At 41.6% G+C, this 16,925-nt stretch overlaps 1 protein-coding gene across 4 annotated transcripts in view; it reads left to right on the top strand.

Annotated features, from left to right (window-relative positions):
- The first annotated feature begins 2,650 nt into the window (after nt 1–2,650).
- Nucleotides 2,651–16,925, top strand: part of LOC118844204 (spermatid perinuclear RNA binding protein) — a 140,679-nt gene continuing 126,404 nt past the window's right edge. The window contains exon 1 of one of the 4 annotated variants that reach the window (XM_036752044.1): nt 2,651–3,016. The gene's annotated coding sequence lies outside the window, so the exon portion shown is untranslated. The remainder of the gene's footprint in view (nt 3,017–16,925) is intronic. The other 3 variants (XM_036752046.1, XM_036752045.1, XM_036752047.1) reach the window with 3 other exon arrangements.

Below are 16,925 nucleotides of genomic sequence, written 5' to 3'. Positions count from 1 at the left end.
CGTGCCAGTCACTATGTTAGGTGCTGGGGATATAAAGAGAAAACAAGACAATCTCTGTGCTCATGGAGCATACATTCTATTGGGGGGAAACGAGTACGCAAATGAATTCATACCAAATTTATACAAAGTACATGCCAAGTATAGAGGCTATATGGTGTAGTGGATAGAGAGTTGGACTTGTAGATAGAAAGTTTTCTTTAGATTCAGGAGCTGCTGGTGTGCAAGTCTTGCCTTTTGCATATTGGTGCTATGCTGAGTAAATCACTTAACCTCTGTGGTCCAAGACTATAAAATGCAGTACGGGTGTCAGTCTGTAATGGTAGAGGGGATCTCCTTAGCAGAAATTCCTTATACCATTGAAATCACAGATTGGGAAATAAAAATACAAAATAATTTTTTTTGGTGGGGGGAGAGTGTATTGGGGAGAAAGGGAGAACATTAACCACTCTGGAATCAGGAAAGGTCTCATGTTGGAAGAGGCACTTGAGTTGAGCATTGAATTCTAAGAGGCGGTAGAGAGAGCGTGTTGGGTCAACTCCAAGTCAACTTATTTTGGAAGTCCTTTTCATATTAGTTTGTGAACTCCAAGGATACAACAAGGAATTCCACATGCATAGTAGGCACTTAATAAATGCCTGCTCGGTACCTGTCTAAAAAGTATCGGCACTGGGGTCCTTCCCCACTCATTAGCTTTGTAACTAAGAGGAAATGCAGCTCCTTGAAGGGAGAAATTGTAGTGTATCTGATCCCATCCCCAAAATAAGAATTTAATATTTGTTGAGCTGAATTGAATTGACAGAGATATCAGAGTGGAACTTTTGAATCTGTTTCCTAGACTGGAGAGACCTATTCTTCAGCCGCTTCTGGTTGGGGAGACAGGATATATATGTAAAAATGTAACTAAAGGCACAGAGGTCTCAAGAAAAGGGACTAATAAGGATTGTGGATAAAGTATATTGGAAAGAGAACTGGATTTGGAATCAGAAGATAATCTGGATTCAAATCTTAGTTTTTCCACTTACTATCTGTATGACCTTGGGGGCAGCTAGAGTCCAGAATACCTGAGATCAAATCTGGCCTCAGACATTTACTAGCTGTGTCATTTAACTGTTTGCCTCAGTTTCCCCAATTGTAAAATGGGGATAATAATAGCACTTACTTTCCAGATTATTGTGAGGATCAAGTGAAAAATTTGTACAGTACTTAGTGTAGCATAGGGCATGGCACATTGTGGGCCCTTAATAAAATGCTTGTCCCCTTCCTCCCTTGGTCAAGTCAACCTCTGCAAGACCCCATTTCCTCATCTTTTACAGATGAGTGGGTTAGACTAAATAATCTGACATCCTTTTCAGCCCTAAATCTATGATTCTAGGACCTATGTGACTTTGGGCAAGTCTCTCGGAGCCTGTTTGTCTCCCAGCTCTAGCTCTAAGATTCTGTTAACAACTGAAGGACAGTGTACCCTCCATGCAGAGTGAAGGATAACAGAGGTGAGAATGCATGTGTTTTAATACTTGCTGACAACAAGTGAAGTGACAGGAGCCGATTCTCCAATGTTCTCACCAAGGTTGAATCACTAAATCAATGTGTGGTCTTGGACAAACCATCTTATTTATCCTACCCACTTAGAATGGAAGCTCCTTGAGGGCAGAGACTGTTCTCATCCTCTAAGTGCTGAACCCATTGCCCGACACATATGAAGCATTCAATAACTGCCGGCGGCGAACTCCCTTCCTCCAAAAAAGGAGTCATAAAATCATTCATTCATTTTTCCAGTTAGGGTTTCTTCTGTAAGAGGATAGGGTTTGACTAAATAATTTCACATTATCACAGAATTTCAGAGCTGAGACTCAGAGCCCCTATAGTCCACTTCCTCCTTCATTTGGCCAAAGAGGAAATTGAAACCCAGACGAGTGGATTTACCAAGGTTACACAGATATTAAGTGGAAGGACTTTGTCCACTGCATTTGCCATGGCACACCCAAGGTCATTTAAATAAACCAAATAAGCATTTATTGAAGATTTAGATAGGATTGAAAGGGCTCTAGTCTAATCTCCACATTTTGCAGTAGGTGGAGAGCAAACTGCCCTCCGCCAAGGTCACATATGGTAAATCGCAGGGCGGGGACTCGAACCCGAGACCTCGGACTCCAAATCTAGTGCTCAATTTTAATGCACCCTGCTGCCTTCCAGCAATGAAGCCGATCATTTGTATAAAGGGCCAACACCCCCTTCCCCTCCCCCCAATATTTTAAGCTCTCTCTTCTCTCCCCCTTCTTTCTCCTGGTCGCCACTATCTCCTTTTGCCTGGAAACAACCCCAACAAGCACCGCAGACAGCTGATCCCTGCGGGTAACTGGGGCCAGACCGGCTCCTAGGTAAGGAATCCGGTCGCCTCCGCCTCCTCCGGGAAGCGTCAGAGTTTCCGCGCCCCGAGCACGCAGCTCGCGCCCGCAGCAAGGTCCCTCGCTCCGACAATGGCGCAGCGGGGCTCAGGTGTAGCCCTGGGAACGTGGGGAGAGAGAGAAGGGGAGGGGCCAGAGGGAAGCAGGGATAGAGTTTCGGTAGCTCCGAACCAGGCAGGTGCGGCCGACAGAGTCGGCAGTTCCCACGCGTGCGCACTAGCGCGTCCCAGGTGCGTAGTTGGCGCAAGCGGCGCCGGGCGCTGGCTCAGGCTCTCAGGTGCGGCACAGCGGGCAAGAGGGGGAAAGAGAGAGAAGGAAAGGGAGGGAGTGCGAGGCGAGAGCGAGGGGCGGGCTTCCGTTTCTCAGCGGCGGCGAGGCCCGCCCATTTCCCGGGCCCACCTATGAGGGGACCTAGAGAGGTCACGTGCTCGCCGCCGAAGCCCCGCTCGCCGCCAGAGCAGCCGCGGCAGCAGCAGCAGCAGTAGGAGCCGGAGCCGCCGCCGCTAGACCGAGGAGCCGGAGCTGAGGAGGCGGCGGCGGCGGCGGCGGTGCGGGGAGCCTAGAGGGAGCCCGGGTTTGGGCCCGGCGGCGGGAACTGGGCGCCGGCTCGGGTAGGCGTCCGGGGACGGGCGGACAGTCGGCGGTTGGAGGCGGTTGACTGCGGCCGTTGTGGCGGTTGGGAGCCGGCCGAGCGCTGCTCCGCATTGTTTATTGTGTGTGTCCTTAGCAGCAGCAGCAGCAGCGGCCGCGGGAAGCCCCGGGGAGCTTGGAGCCGGGGGAGGGATCCTAGCGCCTCCCCCGCCTCTCCTGGGCCCGGCCCCGGCGGGGAGGATGGGCGGGCTTTGTATCCGCCGCCGCCGCCGCGTCCCGGGAACGACAAGGGCAGGACGGTACATTCACCTTTGGAGGGGGAGGGGGAAAAGGACGAAGATGAAGCATGGGATATGTGTGGGTGAGAGAGCCCGCGCTCAGCCCGACCAGATCCGGGAAGGGGAGAGGCTAGTGGTCGAGGATGTAGACGTGTGTGTGTGTGTGTGTAAGTGTAAGTAAGGGGAGGGGTGGTCGAGGGAAGGTGGGGAGGGAGTGAAGGGAGAACTCGAAAATGGAGAGAGGGTGGGGAACTCCGAGGATAGGGAGAGGATGGTGGGAGGGTCGAGGATGGATTGAGGGTGATGGGAGGGTCGAGGACTGGAGCTGGGAGTGGGGGCCTGGAAGATGGGGGGTGGGGAGATGAGGCTCGAGGATAGGAGAGGAGGGGGTTTGAGAATGGGTTAGGGAGTGGGGGCTCGAGGATGGGGTGAGGGGGTGGAGGCCGAAGATGGGGTGAGAGTATGAGGAGGGTCAAGAATAGGGAGAGATGCAGTGGGGTGGGTATAGTGAATGAGAGGCAGGAAGGATCAGTATAGTGAATTGGGAGGCCCACGGGGTTATACTGGGGCGAGATGTGCGATGACACTCAGAGAGAGATAATAAGTGACTGGGATCCTTATTCTAAGGAGGAAGGCTTGGGTGGTGGGTGGGGTGGGGAGGAGGGTTTTTTTTTGGTAAAGCGAAGCAAAGGATCCTCTGGGTAAGGCATAGATAGTGAAGATAACTTACCTGGTAGGTAGGGTAAGGATGTGTTTGGTGTGTGTGTATGTGTATGGGGGGGTAATAGAGGGTAGTATACAGGAATGGGGAATAGAGGGGAAGTGATGGGAGTGATGGAAAATTGTTGCGTTTGGGTTAGGAATAGGACAGGAACACAAGGGCAGGATTGTTGGAGTTTAAAGAAGATATCAGAAAGGGTCTAAGTTAGGTGATTAGAGGTAAAAATAGGGTTTTTGGTTAGAGAAGAAAGTGAAAGGATGGTAGGGTGCTAGTCGGGTTGTGGAAAATTGTTCAGACTTATGAATTTGAGGTTAGAGTAGAGGTACTATCTTGGAGACAAGATTCCAGTATTCATGATAATGAAAAGTTGCAGGGCTAATCTCCCAAGATGCAAAAGCGTTAGTTCCTAGGGCAATGGAGGTTATTTGGACATGGTTCTAGAAACCTTAGAATGAATGGGGAGGGGGTAAATGATAGGCAGCTTCTGGTAGGCTTGAAGTTAGAAGATTTGGGTTTAAGCTTTGATACTTACTAGCCATGTGAACAACATGAGGTTACTTGAGCTTTCTGAACCTTTGTCCTTATCTGCAAAATTCTGAAAAATAATACTTGAGCTATATCACAAGGCTGTTCAGATTGTTTTGGAACTGTAAGTTTAAGTGTAGTACCAAAGTGCAAAACTGCAAGATTAGAGGAAGCATGGAAGGTTTTGAGATTGTGGGGCAACCCTCTGCACTGTTAGGTATGATGCTTAGGGCTAAAATTCCTGAACTTGTGAGTGCCAAGGATCTTGGTCTGGAGGATATATAAATGCTCAAACTTCTCAGGTAAGGTGTAGCAGGAGGACAACAGAAAACAGGAAGATACTGTCTCCTGGTGATGGGCCATACACTTAGAGCCAGTTAGAGGTCATCTTAAACTGGAGAGCCAGGTCTGGGCCTCCAGCTTAAAGGGACCCTTAAATTTCATAAGAGTCACAGGATATTAGCACTTGGAGGGAACTTAGATGTCCTGTGTTCCAATCCCCTCATGGAGGTGACTTGCTCAAGGTCTCTTGAGATTGTAACCCAAGTCTTCCAATTCCATGTTCAATATTCTTTCACTACATCTTTCTAAGTTAGCATGTAAAGACCTCTTTAGACTGAACTGTGGCTACCTGAAAACTGTTTTGCTTTTGTGCTTTTGGACACAAAAGTCCAGTAAAGCATTTGTTAAATTAAAAAAAATTCAAGTTACTGCACTTTTTCATTTTGTTTTTAAGTATTTTTATGGCTCTGGGCCTTCAAATGTGACAGTGACTGGAGGCTTTCTGCGGAGATTCTGCAAAAATGTGTTCTGGTTAATTGGGGTTAGTTTTTAGGTAGAAGATACGAATTTTATCCTGGTGACCTAGTCACTGGGCTAGAGTACTTGGTCTGTTCCAGTTTTGTAGGCCTGCTCTCTGAGGCTTCATGGGGAGAAAATAGGTCTGCAGGAATTTATTTTGCCTCTTGAGCCTTGTTGGGTCTGTTCTCTGGGTTCCTGCTGGGCCGGCCTGGCTTCTTCCTGGGCAGCTAGCTTTAAAGCTGTTGAAGAGAGCAGGTTCTGTGGCTGGGTTCAGGCATTGTTCTACTAGCTTGCCAAGCACATGGGGAAATAACTGTTAGGGGTTTGAGAACAGACATTTTAGTGCCATTCCCCCTCTGTGTTCTATGGCTAGTGTTACATTCTTTGGGATTTGGAAGGATCAAGGACACTTGCTTTGACTGCCTCAGTAAGCTAGGTGGTTCCCTAATAGGACAGTGAAAGGTGGCCCTATTCAGTATCTCTAAATTTAGTCTGTTTAAACATTTCAATGGCTAATTTGATCATATTCATCAGAAATGGTATTGCTTCTCTGACTTCATATAATGTGTAATGTCCCTTGTGTGGTTTGAAAACAAAAGACTAACTTGTGAGCTTTCTGCGCCATTGTTCCAACTTTTTACAGTTTAGAAAACGTCTATGAACATTTTTAGTTAAAGATATTCTCACGAGGTCTCTCCTTTGACTGAATTTTAACTATAAATGGAGGTAAGCTAAGTGGAGAGTGTCTAAGCATAAAATAATTTGAATTTGTAAATGTGCACATTTTGAATTTATTATTTTATTAGAATAAACTATCTTTAGCCTAATAGATTTTTAAAAATCCAGATCATGAAATAGCAAACTAAGAGATTGCATATGTTTCATGTTCCCTTTGTAAGGGGGAAGAGTTTTTGAGGATGTGATTTGCCACAGATTTCAGCTATACATACTGTGACACCTACTGGAAGCTCTGCTGAGGTGTGCTAAGCCTGTGGAATACCGTTGTCAGTCATGTTTGACCTTAATTTTTTGGCAGTGATTTGAGCAGTTTTGGACAAGAAGAATGGGGGTAACCTTTGAAAATTCCTATCAGCATTGCTAATTTTTTCTTTTGCATTTCTTATTTTTTTTTGTGTGAGGCTCTCTGAGTGATCTAGGGCAGAAGGGACTCAAACTGATTGTTAAGAGCTGGGAAGAAAATGGCCTTAGCACATAGAATGTTAGAACTGGGAGAGGGATGTTAGAAATTGTCTGCTTGTTCAACACTTTTGCTTTAACATGTAGGAAACTGAGGTCCAGTACTCTGTAGATACTAATGCAGTTTTAGCATACTTGTTATACTTTAGAACTTTATGAAGTGCTAGGGCTCAGCACAGTCATTTCTGAATTATTCAAACTATTCCAAATTTATGAACCTCTGAACTCAGACTATCTCCTGAATACTTCAGACTTGGGAGTCTACATAACTGGGTTCCAGTTTCTATTTTCCCAGTGACTTGCTGGATGAGACACTTAATACCTTTATACTCCTTTTTCCTACAGAAACCTGATCCTTCTCTATCTCAAGGGAATTGAGATGTTTTATATTTAAGTAAGTTTGAGTCCTTTGAAAGAATAGAGCTAAGTAAATACTGGTCATAAATGTTATTTCCTTCTGTACTTTTCTGTCCCTCCTTCTGAAGAATTAAAAAGTAGTTAATACTTTCTTTTGGATGTCATTTGGATGTTCAGTGTGCAGTGGGAACATCGGATGGAGGAGAAATTCTGTTTCCTTGAATTATGGTTATTCTGCAAAATGAGGCTATCTCCTTTGCTGTATAGAATACATGGCTGTTCATATATGCAATATTCTATTGCTGAGTGCTAGACCGGTCTAGATTCCTTAGTCATAGCTGCTTATGAGGGACATGTATTTGCTGGCTATTGCTTAAGATTGTTTCTGCAGAAACTAACATAAGTCAGTTTGGGCTGCTAAACACCTGGATCTTAAAAACAGATAGTGGCCCTTTGTAATAAGTTTTGCAAGTATTTAATCAAAGTTAAATTTTCATTGTGTTTTTGAATAACTTGAAAAGAGAAATGACATCGCCTCAAAGCAAGTGCTTTTGATTTGAATGCTTTTTTATTAAAAAAAAAAATCTATACTCCTAGAATCAGAGAGTGAGCTTATAAAATAGAATGTCAAAATATAGAATGTTAGTGCTATAAGGAATTCATCTACTCTAGTCCCCTTTCTTTTACAGATAAAGAGACTGATGCCCTGGGAGGTGAAATGATTTTCCCCAAGGTCACCTGGAAAGTTGGTTACAGATCCAAGAGGAGAACCCAGCTCTCTCCAGTCCACTGCTTATCTCCTCTATACCATAGTGCTGTCTATTGAGATGCTTCTGTATGATTTCTAGTCCCATTGACAGTTCACAACTCTTTCTGAGGGAATGATTTTAAAATTGTGTGTGTGTGTGTTGTGGTTTAGTTTTCTTAGTTTTGAAAAGCCTCTGAATGCTGGTTACGATTGACATGGCAAAATGTAAATAGTGAATTGCTTTATTAGTCATTAATTTATTTCACCAGAGGGTTGTGACATTGAGCTTCATTCATTCATGGCAGAATGTAAATAGTAAATTGCTTTATTAGTCATTAATTTATTTCACCAGAGGGTTGTGACATTGACTTTCATTTGTAATTTCTCTTTATGCTGACTGTGATGGTTCACTAGCTTGTGGAACAATTGAGGTGTCTTGCATTTTACTTCATTTTTATTTGTTTTAACATAGTTTTTTTTTTTATTGGAAGATTTTTTTTTTTCAGAATCTGTTCAGCTATAGAAAAGCTATCCCTGATTAGGTAATTATAAAACTTAGTAGTCTAATCTGATTTTAGGAAACTATTTATTGAGATGTTAGTTAAATTTATATGGCAATTAACATTGAAAGAATGAAGTAATGAGAGCAGATTAGTGGTGATATAATCAAATATTGGTGTGAAATTGGAGGATCTATAAGTCTTTAATATAGTTTCCTCTGCTTAAATAGTGATTTTGACTACATGAATTTATCTCATCTATACCTAATTTCATTAGGGTTATAGAATCATTTGGGGTCTTACAATCATAGAATATTAGACTCGGAAAGGATCTGAGAACATAGGATGTTAGAAGTGGAAGAGAATTCTAAAATTGTCTTGTCCATCCCCTCATTTTAGAGAATGGAGGAAGCTCAGGCCCATAGAGATGAAATGCCTTTCTCAAGGTCACACAGCAAGTAAGTAAATGTAGTTGGTGTCCTTGTGTGGTGCTCTTTCTACTATATGATAGTGTTTTTTAAGTGTAACCCTATTTGACAAGTAGCCTAGGGATCCAGGTGTTTGGTTTTCTGGTTATATTTAACATGACATAATACAACTTTATTAGAAATACTGTATTCATTAGTTTATTCATCTTTAGTAGAATTCAAATGGGTACAGTTGTTTGTCTCAATAATAAAATCACAGCCCTTTTGAATTGTGTGACTTCATGGCTCATTTCCATTTGAAAAGTGAGAATTCTGCAGCAGGTTGTGTAATAAATCCCCTGGCATTTCTAGGTCACTGGTTAGGTGTAGCTCTTCACCGCTCTACACCTGCAGTTTGGTTTTTTTTTTTTCCTTTTTGCTCATCTGCAGTATATTCCAGGTGCCAGGGCTTTTCATAATCTCCTGTTGTTCTGTTCAGCTTTTGTTCATTGAAATGAATTTAACCATTTCAGTGCAGGTAACACTGTCCTAAAGTCAGTGGAGAAGGAAGGCTACATATAATTTTGGAAGGAATTTAGCTGCTATGTATTGTTTTGTCTCTGCTGTCATAGTGTCCTAGAATCATAGAAAGTCGCAATTGTAAGAGACTTTAGAACACAGAATAGAATGTTAGAATATTGGAGCTAAAGGGACTAGATTAGGGTTCATCTAATCCAGGGCTTTTTAACCTTTTTTGTGTCACCGACCTCTCCGACAGTCTGGTGAAATCGTTGGACCCCTTCTTAGAATGTTTTAAATGCATAAAATAAAATATTTAACCTTATAAAGGAAACCAATTATTGAAATGCATATCGTAATGTTTTGAAACAAGTTCATGGACCCCAAGGTTAACAAGCTCCTTAGCTAGTCTGACCCTTTTCATTTTAAATAAGGAGAAGCTGAGGTTTAGAGATTTGAAGTGACTTGTGCAAGGTCACATACCTAGTTAATGGCAGTCAGAATTAGAATAAATGTCTTCTACCTATTTCTTCCTCTGTAAAATGAGGCAAGATTAGATGACCTCTGAGGCCCCTTCCATCTCTAAATTTATGATTTTATAAATGATAATAAATATGGTTTTCTTACAGAACAGGTATTTAAATGGAATATTTTGGAAATGACTAATATTCTGTAACTCCCTTTCCTCTCACCCCTTCTATCAGCTGCGAGCCACTTAGGTACATAGTTTTTGCACATAGTAGGTAGTCAGTAAGTATTATTTACTCTGTAAAGTGTGGGAGCATTGCTCATTTATATTGGTATTTGATGTGAATACACAGACCACCACTTGTGTTGCTAATGTTGTTTTATTTTGGGCTGTCAACTTGCTGAAAATGAGTATTCTTGGGATCTATTAAAAGGGAGTAAGAGGAGGTGCTTCTTCCACTTTTCTATTTAGTTACAAATGAACCTGGAACTCACAAAAATTTTATGCATAGTAATCAGTTTTCTTCCTGGTTACAGGACAAGCTGTATTATAACTTAATGAGGTTGGGCGGTATACGGAAAGAGCATAGCCTTTAGGAATTAGAAGGCGTGAGGTCAAGTTGTGGCCCTGCCACTCATTTGTTATATGACCACATGCAAGTCATTTCCTCTTTCTTGGCCTTATTATCCTGTTGTGGATAACTATTTTTGTGCTAGACGTTAGCCTTACTAGCTATATGACCTTGAAAGTCATTTAACTTTGAGTCTTGGTCATCTATGAAATGGGGATAACTTGTATTACTTACCTCATAGGACAGCTGGGAGGAAAGGACTTTGTACATCTTAAAAAACTATATGGAAATGGGAGTTACTGTCATGCATACCTCTGATCCTGACATCTTTGTCCACCGAGCCATTCAATGGCTTTCTGTTGTCTTTATGATAAAGTTCCAATTTCTTAAAATGATATTCAAGGCCATCCTTATTTTGTCCACTGCAATCAATATCTTTCCAGTTTTATCTCTTGTGACCTTGATCCACATGCGAAAACTAGATGACTTCCAATTCCTTCTCCTAGGCTGTTTTGCTTCAACTTTGTTAATATGCCTGGTGTGCTTCTCCTTCATCCCTGACTATTGAAATCTTCCCCATTCTTTAAGGCCTAGCTCAAGCACCAACTTCTCCAAAAAGCCTTCTTTGATTTCTTACCTTCCCGTTCTTCCCCAGTGAGGTTGCTTTTCTAGTACTTTGTACCCTCAACACATTTACTTTATTTTCTGCACTGCAGATTTTCCCTTCTGTGGTATGTTCACACGATGTATTAATTATCTTTTTATCTCCTCCAAGACCTATGGCAGTTTTTGATATAAACTAGACACCTAAATGGTGGTTGAATGAACAAGAGAGTTGTGCTAGATTCCATGACAACAGGAACCATATAGGTTTTCCTTTTTTTATTCTGTAGCATCATGCATAGTATCTTGCATCAGATAGTCCTTTAATAAATTTTTTGTGAGGGTAGCTAGGTGGTCGCAGATAGAGTACCAGCCCTGGAGTTAGGAGGACCTGAATTCGAAATAGGCCTCAGATAGTTACTAGCTGCGTGACCCTAGACAAGTCGCTTCACCCTGATTGCCTTCCCTCCCCCTGGCCCCCCCCCCCCCCAGTTATTTTTTGTGTCAAATAGATAAAATCCTGGCTTCTGAATTCCATTATTAGCTTTATATTTATGGTGCTCTTTAATCCATGAGTTCAGAGTTTACATATCTGTTCCATATTTATGACATCCATATGAGATAAATGATATGTTCCTATACTTTTTTACATAATGGAGAAACTGAGATAAAAGAAACAGGTGTTAGCATCCTTTCAGAGAAAACTAATCTGAAGTGTTGTGCCAAGTTGCTAATTCTTCAAAGGAAAGAATACCTGATTTGAAGTTAGAGGCTCTTTAAGTACCTGCACTTCTATTCTAATAGCTATGTGACTTTGGACAGTTCAGATAATCATTTAAAAAATGTTAAGCCTTGTGTAGATACTTCCCTTCTTTTTTTTCAGGAGGTGGGAGTTGATTAACTGGGTTATGAGAATGGTGGTTGAGGGAATTACTATGGGATAGCTTTAAAGTCATTCAGCAAGCTTTTTCTAAATTACTGTGTGTGAGGCACTATGCTAGGTGTTAGGGATGCAAAGACAAAAATCAAATAGCTCCTTCTTCCAAGGAGCTTACTTATCAGAACAGACATGTACAAATATAAGTATCTTCAAACTATATACAAAATAAATAGGTAATTTTTAGGGGCAAGACTTCAGCAACTTGGGGAATCAGGAAAATCACACGAGGTAATGTTTGAGGTGATCTAAGAGGTAGAGGCAAGGAGGGAGTATGTTGCAGGCATAGGGGACTGTAAAGAGGCCATGGTCACACACATGATCAAATAGTGATGGGAGATATAATATTGTGTGGAAGGAACGGTAAGTAAGTCAGATTGGTTGGACTATAAGAGAATGCAGGAAGGGGAGTAACTATATAGTTCTGGAAAAGTAAGTTGGAGCTGGATTGTGAAGGGTTTTAAATGCCAAACAAAGAAGTTTGTATTTCATCCTGAGGCAGTAGGAAGGTACTAGAGTTTATTGAGAAAGGGGAGTAATTACAGTCAGATCTATGTTTTTAGGATATCACTTTGGCAACTTTGTGAAGGGCAGATTGGAGAGGGGAGGGCCTGGAAATGGGAGCCAATTAGAAGGCTATTAAAAGAGTGGATAAGGGTGGTATGAGCTGAGATAAGGGGATTGGTGAGATATATTGTGGAGATAGACTTGCCCAGGGTCATATAGCTCGTAAGTGTCTGAATTCGGATTTGAACTCTTGACTCCAGGGTTGTTACTCTATCGTGTCTCCTAGCTGCTCTGGGTCTGTGAACTTTTTCAAAAAATTTTTTTCGGTTCTGAATTCTCCCTCCCTCCTTCTCCCTCACCACTAGAGAAGGCAAGAAAAACAGAACATGTATGTATTGCCATCCCAATCAAATTCCCACATTCCCCGCGCCCCCCCCCCCCCCGCCGGAAAACATGCTTCGTTCTGTACTCGAGTCAATCAGCTCTCTATCTTGATAGTAAGTTTCAGCATGAATCCTTGGGATTATAATTGGTTATTATGTTGATCAGAGTTCCTAAGCCTTTCAGAGTTGTTTATCTTTACACTATTTTTTTTATTGTATGAATTGTTCTGGTTCTGCTGACTTTGCATCAGTTGTGAATTTGTTTTTTAAAATATTTTAATAAAAATATTTCAGCGTTTCCTTTGCAATCCTATACATTTAAAAACCTTATTCCGAGAAAGGGCCACAGACTTCACTAAACCGGCAAAAGGGGTCCATCAGACAGACAGACACACGCAACAACAACAGCCTGTCCATGACAGGTAAGAATCCCTGGTTCTTAATAGAGAGGAGAGCCCAGGATAGCGTCTTGGGGTGCACTCAGAAATAGGGGCTGCAACATCCAGCAAAAGAGACTGAGAAGGAGCAGGCACACAACCAGGAGGAAAACCAAGAGAGCAGTATTGTGAAAACCTAGAGAAAAGAGAGTATCCTAGAAGAGAGCTTATCTTGGAGGATAAGGGTAGTCAAACTGTCAAATTCTGTAGAGAGGTGAAGAAGGAAGAATGAAAAGGTAGTGGGATTTGGCAATTAAAAAGATCCTTGATAAATTTGAGAGAGCTCTTTCATTCAAGTAATAAAGTCTGAAGGTAGATTGCATATAGTTTAGAAGTAAGGAGAGTGAATAGTTTTTTCTAGGAATTTGGCTTTGAAAAAGGAGATACAGGATGATAATTTGAGGAGATATGAGGGTCAAGTACAATGTTTTTATGTATGAGGGATACCTGGGTGCTTTGTAAAGGCCACAGGAAAAAAACCAGTATTTATAGAGAGATTGGAAATTAGAGGGAATGATTGTGGGGGATCAAGGGTATAAATGCTCAGTAAAGGAATCTTTCATCTGATGAAATACAGCACTTGAGATGGTAGAACAGTTGTTGATCAGTGGTGAGGACCCACATGGAGTCATACTCCATGCCCTTGTAATGGCGGAAAATGTTTCCTCACCTACAGAGTGTGTGCAATAAATCTTTGTACTACTTGCTTCACATTTAGTTGTGAGGAAAGTGCTCTGTAATCCATAATGTGTTATAGAAATGTGAATCGTCATTATCATAAACAAGTTCGAGAACACAAGTGAGCTCAGGGACAGGCCAGACAGAGTAATGTTCTTTTAAAAACTTTTCCAGAAGTCGATGTGTCCCAGGGAAAGCAGAATGGACCAGAGAGGACAGCTGGTCCACCTGCAAACATGCATAAATGTACACCTTCTTTGCAGCTTGGGCTACATTGAATCTCTAGTTTGTCCCACGTACTGTAGGTTAGTTATCTCCCTTTCCCATTCAGTTCCATTTCAGCAAATATTTCTTAAGTCCGTTGTGCAAATGATTGTGCTAAGCACTGGGAGAGATATAAAGTTTATATAAAGTATATATAGTCCTTTTTTTGTGTTGAATGATGCCTAACATTTTAATAATGCTTTAAGGTTTATGTTATTTAATCTTTTAGTTCTGTTGATACTATAGGTATTATTCACATTTTACAGATAGGAAAGCTAAGAGGTTAAATGATTATCAGTAGTTATGCAGCTAATAAGTGTCAGTCATATAAGCCTAGCCTATCCAGTTTTCTTTCTAGTGTGCCATGTTACCTTACAGTTCTGGGGATGGGGATGGGAATGAGGGGTGATTAAGCAGCATCGTGTAGTGAATACAGAGCTAGCCTGGGAGTCATAAAGACCTAGATTCATGGGCAAGTCACTTAGTCCTTCAGTACCCTGGGCAATTCTCTAAGATTGTAAATTGTAGAATAGTGGCTGCTTTGCATTGGTAGCTTTCTCACCAGGAGTTCCCTACACTGGTGAAATCACAGATTGGTACCCATATGCAAAAATGCATCACGTAGGTACAAAACACGTCTGAGAGTCATTACTAACTTTAGAGGTCACTGAAGGCTTTATAGAGAAGGTCCTGTATGAGTTGGGCTTTAAAAGATTAGTAGTGAATTCAACAGGTAAAGAAAAGGAGAGAAAACATACTAGGCATAGGGACAGTGTGAACAAAGACATGGAGGTGACTTCTATCCCAAAACTTAACAAAAAGTCATCCAGTAGCCCATGTACAAAAAGAAAGGGAGCAGACAGTAGAGCTAGTGCCAGTGCAGTCATTCAAGTCTGTAGCCTTCCAGTGGGCCAGAGAAACATGTATCCTGCAGGGTTCTCTGTTAGGAGACAGTATGACAGGAGGACTCCCCTGATAAAGCCCCGGGGAGGTCAGAAGGCTTCAGGAGGGTGGGGAGGTAACAACAAGAATCGGTGCAGGTGTGGTAACAGACTGGCACAGCCCAGACGTCCAGGGGTTCTTAGTTTCTGAAACTCTGTTCTGAGATGCCATTGGTCCATGAAGATCCAGTGCTCCTGACCTCAAAGATACGAAAAAGGGGAGCCCTAACAATAGGAGGTAGAGGTCAGAGTAAGAATCCAGGTAACCCAGAGTTAGACTAAGCAGGACCAACCATTCAATGCCAGGAACATAGCAGGTGGAAAGACTCACTTCACGAACTAATGCTGGAGAAATGAATAAACTACAGAAGACACTAACCAGTAAAAAAAAAACAAAAAAAACAGTTACTGCACGTCTATAGATGCTCCAAGACAAGGAGAGGGTGGTTCTCCTGTGACTTGTGAGCAGTAACTCAAAAGGAAAAAAGTGTATTTTCCACGAGGATTACATGCATGTGTGTGTGTGTGTGTGTGTGTGTGTGTGTGTGTATGAAAAAAAATGAAGCCAGAGATTAAAACAAACAAGCTGTGGAGGAGAGAAATGAAAGTAGAATAAATAGAAGGGACAAATCTCATCCAAGTAACAGAATCCATGAAAAACTAGACTACACCAAACAAATCAATGAAAAGAATGTTAAAAGCTTGAAAAAAAATAATAGTGGAAGAGATATGGTAGTAAAAATATTTGATCTAGAAAACAAATCAGGAGTCACTGAAAACCCAAGATTGTAAAAGAACTTGGATACTATATTTAAAAAATCATCAATGAAAATTGCTCACATGTGTTAGAGCTAGAGGACAAAGTGAAGATAGAATCCACTGATTACCTACCTGCTGCAGAGGTGTCAAACATAGTCCATAGGCCAGTTGTGGCCCACAACACTATCTGAACCAGATTAAAATATAACTGGGAAATATTTAGCCTAATAAGTAAAAATACAATAAAACATAGATAATATTATATTTTAAAGCTAAGTCAATATGTGGCCCTCAGGAATCCTTATGTATGGATTAGTGGCCCTCATTTCTACTTGAGTTTGATACCACTGACCTACTAAAAGGAACTTGAAAAGAAAGTCTGAGGAATGTTGTAACTAAAGTCATGAGCTTCCATGTCACAAGAAAAAATACCTCAAGAATTCAGAAAGTAGGACTTCGAGTACCAAAGAGTCATTGTTATTATGCAAGACCTAGAAATTTCTATAGTAAGTGAGAGGAGATCTTGGAATACATTATTTCAAAAGGCAAAAGCAAAATCTTCCAAATGAAGAACTTAGTTTGCAGTATAGTCCTCTGGGGGAAAAATGGATCTTTAATGCAATAGAGGACTCGCCCTCCCTTCCCATCCCTATTTTCCCTCTTCCCCTTTCCCTCCCTGCTATCCTCTTTTCCCTTTCCCCTCCCTTTACCTTTCTTTCCTTCCTCTCTTTTCTTCTCCCCTTTCTTTCCTTCCTCTCTTTTCTTCTCCCCTTTCTTTCCTTCCTCTCTTTTCTTCCCTCCCTCCTTTCCTTTCTTCCACTATTCCTTCCTCCTTCTCTTAATCATGGAATGTCCCCCTCCTCGCCTTCCCCTGCCCTTACTAACATTTATCCTCAAGCAAAACACATTTTTGCATTGGCCGTGACCCCTGCCCCCCAGTTTGTCTTGTTTTGTACTCAGAGATTCCTTCATCAGCCTCTCTCAGGAGGTCCTTGGGAATCATGATTGGTCATTACACCGATCAGAATTTCTAGATCTTTTCAGTTTCAATTATAGCTATAATATTGTGTCATTGTATAAATTGTTTTCTTGCTTCTGTCTACATCAGTTTATACATGTATTCTTTAAAACAGTCCCCTTCATAATTTTTTTTATAACACAGTAGTATTCCATCATATTTTCATAACATGTTCATCCATTTGCCAAATGATTTCCGCCCCCCTCCAGTTTCCAATTCTTTGCCATAGCAGGAAAGAACTGTTATATTTTTATATATCCTTAATTTGTTTTGTTTAAGACTAATTCTTCTCTTAATCTACCCTTCCTC

The sequence above is a fragment of the Trichosurus vulpecula genome, chromosome 3, assembly GCF_011100635.1.
Source record: "Trichosurus vulpecula isolate mTriVul1 chromosome 3, mTriVul1.pri, whole genome shotgun sequence".
Classification (NCBI taxonomy): Eukaryota; Metazoa; Chordata; class Mammalia; order Diprotodontia; family Phalangeridae; genus Trichosurus; species Trichosurus vulpecula.
The sequence above is the reverse complement of the archived record's forward strand: the minus strand, read 5'-3'. Positions and strand labels throughout refer to the sequence as shown.